This window comes from Elephas maximus, chromosome 20, assembly GCF_024166365.1.
Source record: "Elephas maximus indicus isolate mEleMax1 chromosome 20, mEleMax1 primary haplotype, whole genome shotgun sequence".
Classification (NCBI taxonomy): Eukaryota; Metazoa; Chordata; class Mammalia; order Proboscidea; family Elephantidae; genus Elephas; species Elephas maximus.
Window position 1 is genome coordinate 57,447,582 of NC_064838.1, and position 11,946 is coordinate 57,459,527.

Sequence of the window (11,946 nt, forward strand, 5' to 3'; positions counted from 1 at the left end):
TGGGCGGGGAGGAAGGGGAACCGAGGCCCTGGAGGCTGAGGCCGACTCTAGCCACTCATTTAATCTCTCCCTGACTTTTACTGCCAGCTATGGCATGCCAGATTCGTGTGTGCCACGCTTGGGGTGCCCGGCCAGGTCCTATGCTTGGGTTTCCGGTGTGTCAGGCCATTCGCTTCGGGTATTAGCCGCACACACTATTAATAACAATAATAATTCTAGGCTCCATGCTTGGCTCTGAGTCTGACTGTTGACTGGCATCTTCACTATTGACCATGCTCCTTCTTCAGCATTACCCTGGGTGGACTTGAGAAGGGAGGCTTCATTGTTAATCCCATTTCACAGATGAACAAACTGAGGCTTGGTGAGGTGGGTGATAGGTCAGGGAGCTCCAAGAGAGTGTAGGGCTTTAGGGGCCTATAAGGAAGATGGGGGATTATGGAAATGGGAATAATTAGTAGCAGCAAGGATAATACTAGCTAATGTTAACTGAGAAATTATTAGGGGCAGCCCCTCCACACATTATTAGAGCCTAGAAACACTGGGGTTTCTTCCAGGTTTATAGCGACAGAAGCACCCACTTCCTCTGTTAGCAGACCCTATAGCCCCCCAGGGGGGTGAGGCTGTCCAGAGGAGGGAAGGCACCACCTCACTGAATCCCCCCACCACACACATACACGCCCTGTGAGGCCTATACCATTAAAACACGCATTTTACAAAAGAGGAAGCTCCATTTTACCAAGGAGAGAGAAAAGCAGGTCCTTCAAACTGGGGGCTGAGCAGGGGCCTGAATCAGGTCAGGCTGATGCTAGGCCCTGAGAGAGCCAGGGGAGGCACCAGGCCTGCCTGTGTCCCTCTGTGTCCCCATATAGGCCACACTCAGAACTCCTCGTGTGGGATAATGGACTGAACGTGGGTGAGTCTCCCACCTTACTCCCAGGCGGGAGTTGACTCAGAAGAACGCAGAGTCAGGACAGGCTGCTCCTCAGCTGGTCCGACTGCCAGACCCCTTGGCATGGCATCACACGGCACCAGCTCCTGTGGCCCAGCCTGCAGAAGCCTGTGCACCTGAGGACCATCCCATTGGCATCTGGCTGGTAAGGGCTGTGGGCTTGGATTGGAGTGAGGTGGCCCAGAGTACGCCACCTTCAGAGGCCTGGTAGGCCTCTTGCCACCTCTGCCCTCAGGCCGCTTTCAGCCTGGTAAGAGGGGACACACCTTTTGGGGAGCCTTGTGACAGCTCTGTGCCTCCCAAATCTGTGGCTTAGTTCAATGGTTTCCTATTCCAAGCCTCAGTTTCCCCATCTGTTTAACAGGACCAATCCTTGCCATCCTTGCCTACCCTGGTCTCTGATGGTGGTACAGGACTCACCATGGCTTCAGAGACCCAGCAGTGATGGAAAGAAAAATGTCCCCCCCCACACCATGGGGCCCTACAGACCCCAAGAGCAGCTTCTTCTCATCCTGGGGTTCCAGGTGAATGGGGCCATTTCATCCAGGGTTTCAGCCATGTTTGGGGAGCTCTTGACCTTTCCCCATCGGCTTTGGAACCGGAATCCTGACCTGGCTAAAGGTGTTGCCAACATCCTGTTCATCTAGGGTGGCCCCCCTCTTCCCCAGGTCCTGGGTCTTCATTAGGCCATATATACCTCATAAATCAACATGGCGCTTGAGAGGGAGACATTCTGTCTTGCTGGTCACAACTTCCTGCCTGGCCTCCTGCTGCCATCTTGAGCTCCTGTCCCCCATCCTCTCAGTCTCTTGGTCACACGCCCCATGGGTCCCAGAGAGAACTGGCATTGCTCCCAGCTTAGCGCCTCCCGCCCCCCTGCCCCACCCTGCCCCCCCCAGCTGCCCTATCTCCATTTACCCTTAGAATAAAATCCAGACTCCTCCATGGCTTACACCCTCTGCCTCCCCCGACCTCTCTCCCATTGGCCTGCACTCACCCCACCACTCCATTCCAACCACGCTGGCCTCCTTGCTGTCCCTAAGAAACACTGAGCTCACTCCCACCTAGAGGCCTTTGCACCTGCTGTTCCCTCAGCTGGCAAAGCCACCCTCCCAGCTCCTCACAGGCCTTGTTCTAGAGCACCTCCTTCCCATCTACAGCCCTCCCCTCCTGTCTGTATGACCTCTGTCAGCTCCGCCACCGCAGGGATGCATCCTCGTGTCCACGGCTGTACCCTCAGGGCCTACGACTCTGTCTCGGACACAGTAGGCACACAGTAAATGCCAGTGGAATGAAAGCGTGGAAGTTGATTGGCTCGAGGTCACGCAGTCAGCAAGTGCCAGAACTGCACTCGAGAGATGTCATCGAGGAGGCCTCAGCGGATGGAATCTGGCTACCCAGGCCACGTCCTCCATCCCTGCCCTTCTTAGGAGTTGGGAGAAAAAGGTGCCATGTTGGAGGGGAGGAAGTGGCATAGGCATCATGCTGCCACCATCAGGTACCAGCAAAAGCCACAGAACCACACAACTGGAATGAGAGCAGCCCCCAGGACCCACACAGCGCCTGCGAAGAAGGCCACACTTCATGGAGCCAGGACAGTGCAAGTCATCACTTGCAATTCCCCCCACAGCTGGCTCCCTGGGGATCTCCAGGGCCACCAAAAGGGACTTAAGGGAAAAACGGGTATGCTGAGGGGGAGACATGAACCTATTATTGTTATTGGGGTGGCAAATAGCTTTTGGTTGCTGTGACAGTGCCGATGGATTGAAATGGCTGCTTGCAGTAGAATGTGGAGCCTCAGAATTCTGAGGTTACACGCAGGCTGAGCAGGAAATGCCAGGACTGATCAGCATGGGCAACTGGCACAGGAGACTGGCAGTGTGGTGTGCATTTCCCACATCTGCTGGGTGCTGCAGGGATCCAGAGATGGCCACATGCAAGGCTTTCGGAACCATCTGAGAGGGAGAGAGAGAGGGAGACACGGCTCTCTCATGCAGTTTCTTGTGTGCCCTGACCTGGTATGTGCAGGCTAGCGTAACATGGCTCCTTCTTGCCCTTCCAAAAAAGCCTGTGCTTTGGCTAAGGCGCAGGGCAGAGCCAAGGCCCAGCTCCTTCCACTGCTCAGCCTTGGGCACCTGGCCTGTTGCCGGACACAAGAACCCAGGCTCTCACAGCAAAGGCCTCCATAGTTCCCCTCAAACAGGAACTCCATGGCTGGAGATGATACCGACGGAAGCTCCACCTGGACACATGTCTGTGATGGCAGAGGGCAGGGGCTGGAGGGGGCCTGAGAGGTGGCTTGGGGATGTGTACACAGCCTAGTGTGCAATCATTTTCCCTGGTCAGGGTGAAGACTGCACCTCCTGAGAAATGGGTTTGTGCCAGGGTATATTGATATGGGAACAGAGCTTGCAGGCAAAAGTAGTCCCTTAATGGTCCCGACAACCAAACATGACTGTCCTCTAGCTGACTAGGTCACAAGACTTGCCAGAAGCAGCTTTTACAAATGTACATCCCTGGGCACCACATTTGACCTTCTCGATTCCAGTCCCTGGCTCGGGATTCAGGACCCTACGTTTCTAAGAAGAACTTCAGGCAATTATATTTTGGAAGTCTGAGAACCTCCAAAGGAGGGTTCAAAGAAAAACACTGGGGAGCCCATTAGGACCTTGGGCTCTGGCGCTAGACGGACCTGGGTGCCCCATAGGACTGAGTGATGTACAGCAGCAAAGCCAAAATGCCCAGCAGTGCTGGAAAGATGTCCATGATACATTGTTAATGGAGTAAAAACAAAGAAGAGCAGGAGGTAGACTGTGATCCTATTTCTGCCAAAAAGAAAGAAAAACTTATGTGTGCACGCTGACATGTGTGCCTGCATGTATGCATGTGTGCAAGGATAGGTTCCAAACTGTGGGGACCTTTGGAGATTGAGACTGAGAGGGACGTCCAGTTTCTCCGTTATGTATTTCTGTTTTGCTGGAATTTTGTTGCCGTGAACATGTTTAACGTTTATAATCAGAAAAAAGCAAAACGAAATTCTGTTTTGAAAAAAAATACTGTTGGGGTCAGGGCGTGGGGTACATTTTTATGAATGTACGTTTCCCCCTGATTTCCCATGATTATGTAAAGCTGCCCCTGTGTTCCATAAGCCAGGCTGCTGCCCTGGATGTTTTTGGGTTGGGAGCAAAGCCCCCGGCGGTGGGTGCTCGTGGCGCAGCCCCTCCTGCCCTAGCTCTGCTATCCAGCGTGAAGCTCCCCTGACATGCTCCTGCCCGTCCGCAGAGTGGGCACTGATGAGACATGCTCCTGCCCGTCCGCAGAGTGGGCACTGATGAGACATGCTCCTGCCCGTCCGCAGAGTGGGCACTGATGAGACATGCTCCTGCCCGTCCGCAGAGTGGGCACTGATGAGACATGCTCCTGCCCGTCCGCAGAGTGGGCACTGATGAGACATGCTCCTGCCCGTCCGCAGAGTGGGCACTGATGAGACATGCTCCTGCCCGTCCGCAGAGTGGGCACTGATGAGACATGCTCCTGCCCGTCCGCAGAGTGGGCACTGATGAGACATGCTCCTGCCCGTCCGCAGAGTGGGCACTGATGAGACATGCTCCTGCCCGTCCGCAGAGTGGGCACTGATGAGACATGCTCCTGCCCGTCCGCAGAGTGGGCACTGATGAGACATGCTCCTGCCCGTCCGCAGAGTGGGCACTGATGAGACAGGAACGGCACCGAGCAGCTGCGTCCCTGAGTGGCGGTGTTGGGCATTGCTTTGACAGAGCCGGGTTGACATGTGTGTTCAGTGGGCACGCCTGGGCTGGGCGTGGAGCCCTAAGCCGGCACAGGCCTTGCAGCGGAGCCAACATCCTAATCTGGGTCCTCAGGACGCTTGCTTTGACTCATATCCAGGGCTTACGGCCTGAGAGGTTAGGATGATTCCTCGTGGAGTCTGTATCCAGCCTTTCACCCGACCAGTGCCCAGTAGAGGATTCGTTCACTACAGTCCGCTTGTGGGTTGATTAACTCATTACATATCTTTTTATTGTGGTAAAATATACAAAACATAAAAATTGCCATTTTAAGCGTACAATTCGGTTACATTAATTACATTCACAGTGTTGCACAATTATCACCTCTACTTCCAGAACTTCATTGCCCTAAACAGAAACTCCGTGCCATTAAGCACTAATTCCCCTTTTTTCCCTCCATCCAGGTGAACTGATCTTCCCCTAAATGGGTGTTTTTTTCTGAAGTAGATTGCCAGGCCTTTCTTCCAAGGTGCCTCTGGGTGGACTTGAACTGCCGACCTTTCAGTAGGGAGCTGAGAGCATTAACTCTTTGCACTACCCAGGGACCAGATCAATTGGTTTTTAATAAATCCTTCTCTCCTCCCAGTGCCTGAGATTCCCTTTGGGAGGCATTTTTGGGAAAAGGCCTCTTTTGATAAAGTTGTTCCCAGGAAGATGAGCTCACACACTGGTCAACTCAATGAACCTCTCTGATGTCTCTTCTTTTGACATTTTTTTTTTTAATGTATTTTTTTCCCTTCTGAGTAATGAAACAAAACATACTCATTGTAAGACTTGGACAGTACAGAAAAATTAAAAGTAAACTAAAATCACAAATAATGCCACCACCCAAAAATGACTACAATTAAACAGTCCTTTCAACAAGTACCGATTTATTATAATTGCTATGACAATAAAAGGGTCAAGGGCCTGAGGGGGCTGGAGAGTGAGGGTGCTCCTGAGATCAGGTGGTCAGGCACGGCTAAAAAACAGGCAGAGCCAGTACTCAATATGTGTCTGCTATATTTATGAGTGGGCTCTTTTTTTTTTTTTTTTAAACACATTATATGGGTCATATCAAATGTACCACTTTTATCCTGCCTTTTCCCTATTATCATTTAAAAATTCAAAGACATCGTTTTTGCTAGCTGTGTATCGTGCCACCATCATTTATTTAACCAGAAAACCCTGGTGATGTAGTGGTTAAGAGCTATGGCAGCTAACCAAAAGGCTGGCAGTTTGAATCTACCAGGTGCTCCCTGGAAATGGTATGGGGCGGTTCTACCCTGTCCTATAGGGTCGCTATGAGTGGGAATCGACTCAAGGGTGATGGGTTTGGTTTTGGTTTATTTTACTGATGAGTAGAGCCCTGCTGGTGCAGTGGTTAAGCGTTTGGCTGCTAGCCAAAAGGTCAGCAGTTCGAATCTACCAGGTGTTCCTTGGAAACCATATGGGGCAATTCCACTCTGTCCTAGAGGGTTGCTATGAGTTGGAATCGCCTCAAGGGCAACAGGTTTGGTTTTGGTTTTAGTGATGGGTAGGAGCTCTGGTGGCACAGTATGTCAGTACTTAGCTGCTAACTGAAACACCAGCTGCTCTGCAGGAGAAAGATGTGGCAGTCTGCTTCCATAAAGATTGCAGACTTGGAAACCATATGGGGCAGTTCTACTCTGTCCTACAGGGTCACTGTGAGTCAGAATTGACTCGACGGCAACAGGTTTGGGTTTAGCTTAGCAATGGGTGCTTGGGCTGTTTCCAGATTTTCACCATTATTTATTACCCTGAAGTTAACATTTTGCTACTTAAGTCCTTGTCCTCCTGACAGGTTATCTTCAGAGCCAGAGTTCTAAATGGGAATTACTGGGTGAGAGGGTGGCTACCTTTCTAAAGCTCTTGATACATATTTGGCAAAGAGCTTTCCAGAAAGTCCAGTTCTGCAGTTCAGTCACCTTTGTCTCTAACAGGAGAGGTCCCAGAGCGCTCAGGGAAGAGACAGGATCTGAGACCTGCATGGCCTTGGGTGGATCCCTCTCCTTCTCTGGGCCTCAGTTTCCTCACATCTGTAAAATGGGTTCATTCTTGTATGTCAAGTGCTCCCTTGGTGCCAGGCCCTGTGGGTGAGACTACTTTCTGCCTGGGAAAAGTAGCTTCAGCTGGGCTCAGCAGTGATGGAAGCCTACCATCACTCTCATGATCCAGGTCTGTAAGCTTTCCCTCGCAGTGGCGTGTACGGGTGTGTGGGGGGGGTGGGTATTGGACCCCCATGGCTGGTAAGCAAAGGGAAGAGCAGGGAGAAGAGCAAACCGTGAGATGAGTTTTACAGATGGCTTTTTCCAGGACTTCTCCAGACTCTAGAGCCCTGGGCACCATGAAAAGGCCCCATGGAGCCACGGAGGCAGACAAAGATGGGAAAAGGGCTCCTGGAGACAGGAGATAAACTCACCAGCTCCCCAACTTTGTTGAGAGTCAACCCATCCAAAGATACACAGCTCTTTCTCCTACTTCCTTTCTCACTTATTGCTTAAAACTCACACACACACACAGAGCTATAACCCAAAACAGAGCTATGTTGTAATGTAACTCTTATACCACAAAATTCACCCATTTTAAGTGTTTTTTCAGTATAATCCCAGAATTGTGCAACCATCACCACTATCTAATTTTAGAACATTTCATCACTCCAGAAAGAAACCCTGGATCCATTTACTCCTTATTTCCCTCCTCCCCCACTCTTTTTTTTTTTTTTCCCCCAGATGTTGTAGAGTCGATTCCAACTCATGGTGACCTATGTGTGTCAGAGTGAAACTCTGTAGGGTTTTCAATGGCTGACTTTTTGGGAAGCAGGTCGCTAGGCCTTTCTTCCAAGACCCATCTGGGTGGACTTCAACCTTAAACCTTCCTGTTAGCAACCAAGCATGTTAACAGTTTGCACCACCCAGGGATTCCTCCCCCTAGTCTTTAGGAAGCACTAATCTGCCTTCTGCCTCCATAGATTTGCTTATTCTAATTTCATAAAAATGGAATCATTTTGTGAATGATTCTTTTGTGACTGGGTTCTGTCACTTAACGTAATGAATTCAAGGGTCATCCATGTTGTAGCATGAATTCATACTTCATTCCTTTTTTATACCTGAGTAATGTTCCGTTGTATGAATATACCATATTTTGTTTATCTATTCATTAGTTGATGGACATTAGTTGTTTTCACTTTTGGGTTATTATGAATAATACTGCTATGAATGTTTATTTTCGCATGGGTGTATATTTTCAATCCTTGTGGTATATACCTAGGAGTGGAATTTCTGGGTCATGTGATAACTCTAGGTCTAACTTTTTGGGGAGGCGCCAAATTTTCCAATGTGGCTGCACTGTTTTACATCCCCACTAGCAACATATGAGGGTTGCAATTTCTCTGCATCCTCTGTTATTTTATTTTATTTTAGCTATCCTAGTGGGTACAGAGAGGTATCTTATTGTAGGTTTGTCATTTACTGCTTTTTGAAAACATTATGTAAATGACACTTGTTCCTTGGAGAAAATCTGGAAATTTAACAAAAGTACTGTGATGGTCAGTTTCGTGTGTCAACTTGGCTAGGCTACAGTCCCCAGTTACTCCATCAAACACTCATCTAGGTGTCGCTGTGAAGGTATTTTGTAGATGTGATTAAAGTCCGTAATTAATTGATTTTCAGTAAAGGAGGTTATCCTAGGTAATTTGAGTGGGCCTGATTCAGTCAGTTGAAAGGCTGAGGAAGAAGAAATTCCACCTGTGGACAGCGGCTTCACTGTGTGCTCAAGAGTCCAGCCCGCCCTTCCTGAGGGCCTGACCCACAGATTTCAGACTTGCCTCACCAGCCCCCACAATCGAGAAAGCCAATTCCTTGAACTAAATCTCTTAATCTGTATCTCCCACTTGTTCTGTTTCTCTGGTTGAACTCTGACTGATAAAAACACAAAGACAAAATTTAAATCTCCCATAGTCCCTTACACAGAGACTACCACTGATACCATTTTGGTTATTCCTTCCAGTCTTTTTTTTTTGTATCCATATACATAAGGAGTCCTCACAGTACAATGTTAAACACTCAGCTGATAACAGAAAGTTTGGTGGTTTGAACCCACCCAGTTGCTCCAGGGGAGAGAGATCTGGTGATCTGCTCCCGTAAAGATTACAGCCAAGAAAACCTTATGGGGCAGTTCTACTTTGTCTCACGGGGTCACTTCGAGTCAAAAAGCAACTGGACGGCACCCAACAACATCTAGATCCAAATACATAAGCATTTTAAATAAAGCTGCAAGCTGTGTGTGTCTTTTACCTTTGTGTTTTTTTGTTTGTTTGTTTTTTAATGCTGACTCTATTAAATACTACGGCACCCTGGTGGCGCAGTGGTTAAGAGCTCAGCTGCTAACCAAAAAGTCAGCAGTTCAAGTCCACCAGTTGCTCCTTGGAAACCCTATGGGCCAGTTTTACTCTGTCCTATAGGGTCGCTATGAATCAGAATCGACGGCAACAGGTTTGGGTTTGGGTTTTGGTGTTTCCACTTAGACATCCGCCTTCCAGAACTTTCTTTTGTCTCATGGCTGTACTTGTCTTTTCTTCTGTACCTGCTTTAGTTTACATCACTGTGTATCTCAAACCCTTTCCCACAGAGTCCACATGCTTGTTCTACCTCAGGATTGTTAGAGGCTTAGAGGAAAGTGAGCCATAGTTGTTAAACCCACCCCAGCTTTGGCTGGACATTTGCACTGCTTCCTCTTTTATACTGTAACAGGCAAACATTCCAGCCAACACTGTGCTTCCGGGAGAGAAGGCTTTTGCCAGGTGCCACCACAGGCACGACCCTGTGTGTGCCTGGCCAACCTCAGGACCAGCCTGGGACAGTGACCCCTTAAGGCACCCCAAAAAGTCTTGGGCTGGACAGACCTGGCATGCCTGAACTGCAAGCACAAATCTGGGAGTCCAGCCAAGCCACTGCCAGGCCTGCTTTCCTTAAGCATAAAGAAAAGGTGCCTAGTCATTGTAACTTGCAATTTGAGTAGTGGAGCCAGGTCCCGGCAGCTCACTGCTAGGCCTGGGCCCCCCCTCCCTGGGTGGTGGGCAGGGAGCTGTCACAACAGCAACCCCCTGCAGACCCCATCAGCTCCTTCCCTGGGCACTGCACCAGACTGGGCCAGGCTGGGGCACTGCTGCCAACAGGCAGGACACTTTTAGAGGAGTCAGGCCCCTGTCTTGTATAGCCTGCTTATAGAGTAGGAGAGATTGTCATCCTTGTCCCTTTTTCTGGTAGCTCCTAGGTCTCCCTGGGCAAGGCAGGGAGGTGGAAGTGGCTATTTTGTTCCAGTGGCTATTAAAGACTAAAGTTTTTGTTTTACAGAGAGATGAGAAGAATTTTCTCCTGGGCTGGTTGTTGAATGAAGGAGCTCTAGTGGTACAGTGGTTAAGTGCTCAGGTGCTAGCTGAAAGGTTGGCAGTTTGAATCACTAGCTGTTCCTGGGGAGAAAGATGTGACAGTCTGCTTTTGTAAAGACCACAGCCTTCGAAACCCTGTGGGGCCGTCCTACTCTGTCCTATCGGGTCACTATGAGTAGGAATCAGCTCAATGGCAATGAGTTTGGTTTGGGTTTTTTGGTTGTTGAATTGGTGAAGTGAATGATTACTTACGGTGGGACTAAAGGGCTCTGAACGAGGCAGAGGCGGTTCAGTGGTAGAACTCTCGCCTTCCACGTGGGAGATCCAGGTTCGATTCTGGCCAGTGCACCTCACATGCAGCCATCGATCCGTCTGTCAGTGGAGGTTTTAGTGTTGCTATGACGCTGAACAGGTTGCAGTGGAGCTTCCAGACTAAGACACACCAGGGAGAATAGGCCTGGCAATCTACTTCCAAAAATTAGCCAATGAAAACCTTATGGATCACAATGGTCCAATCCTCGACCAATCATGGGGATGGCACAGGACCAAACAGCTTTTCATTCTGTTGTGCATGGGGTCACCGTGAGTTGGGGGGCGACTCCAAGGCAGCTAACAAGAAAAACAAAAGAGCTCTGGAGAGAGGCGTGTAGATGGGGTTGTTTGCGGAATGGGGGAAGCTGTTTAACTCCTTGGAATGTGAAGCCATTTGCAGTGCCTCCCTAAGAAGGTGGGTGGGAGGATTAGTCAGTGGTGAGGATGGGTGTAAAGTTCCAAGCCCAGGTTAGTTGGTCCCCCAAACACGAAGGCTTTATTATCTCTCTCTCCTCACCCCCAGAATTAGCAACGGCCCGAAGTTAGGCCTCTGCAGTTAGTCCTTCTTAGAGGAGGCTTGGAAAAATCATTTACTCTGCGTTACTGTACAAAACAAGGAGCCCCGGTGGTGCCGTGGTCAAGCACTCGGCTGCTAACTGAAAGGTTCGTGGTTTGACCCCACTAGTGGCTCTGCAGGAGAAAGACCTGGTGATCTGCTTTCATAAAGATCCCAGCCCAGAAAACCCTGTGGGGCAGGTCTACTCTGTCACGTAGACACGATGGACTCTGCCAACCTGACGGCATCGAACAACAACTGTGCTGCTGTTGCGGGTCATCCACTTAGGACAGGAAGATGGTTTGGCCATTCTCTGATCCTTTGACGTGCTCATCAGTTCAGTTGTTTGCTCCACTTACCAAGGCCTGTGTGCTGGGCACTATGCTAGACGGTCCCAGCAGAAAGGTGATGCTGTCTCAGCTCTTGGCTCTAAGGAGGTCACAGGCCGCTAGAAGCTGTATGTACGTGCAGCACCATCCTGCAACCTGTGCACAGAACTGATGGCTGATCGGGGGACGTCTAGGCCAGTTAGCATAACATAGTTCATAAAGGAAACATTCTACATCCTGCTTTGGTGAGTAGCATCTGGGGTCTTAAAAGCTGGGGAGCGGCCCTCTAAGACACAACTACTGGACTCTTTCTGTCTGGAGCAAAGAAGAGTGAAGAAAACCAAAGACTCAAGGAAACAATTAGTCCAAAGGACTGACGGACTACAGAAACCACAGCCTCCACCAGCCAGAGACCAGAAGAAACACATGGTGCCCGGCTGCTACTACTGACTGCTCCGGCCGGGATCACAACAGAAGGTCCCAGTTAGAGCGGGGAAATACACATGTGTGTAGAACAAAATTCATATTCATAAAAAAAGACCAGATTTACTGGTCTGACAGAGACTGAAGGAACCCCCAAGATGATGGCCCTTAGGCACCCTTCT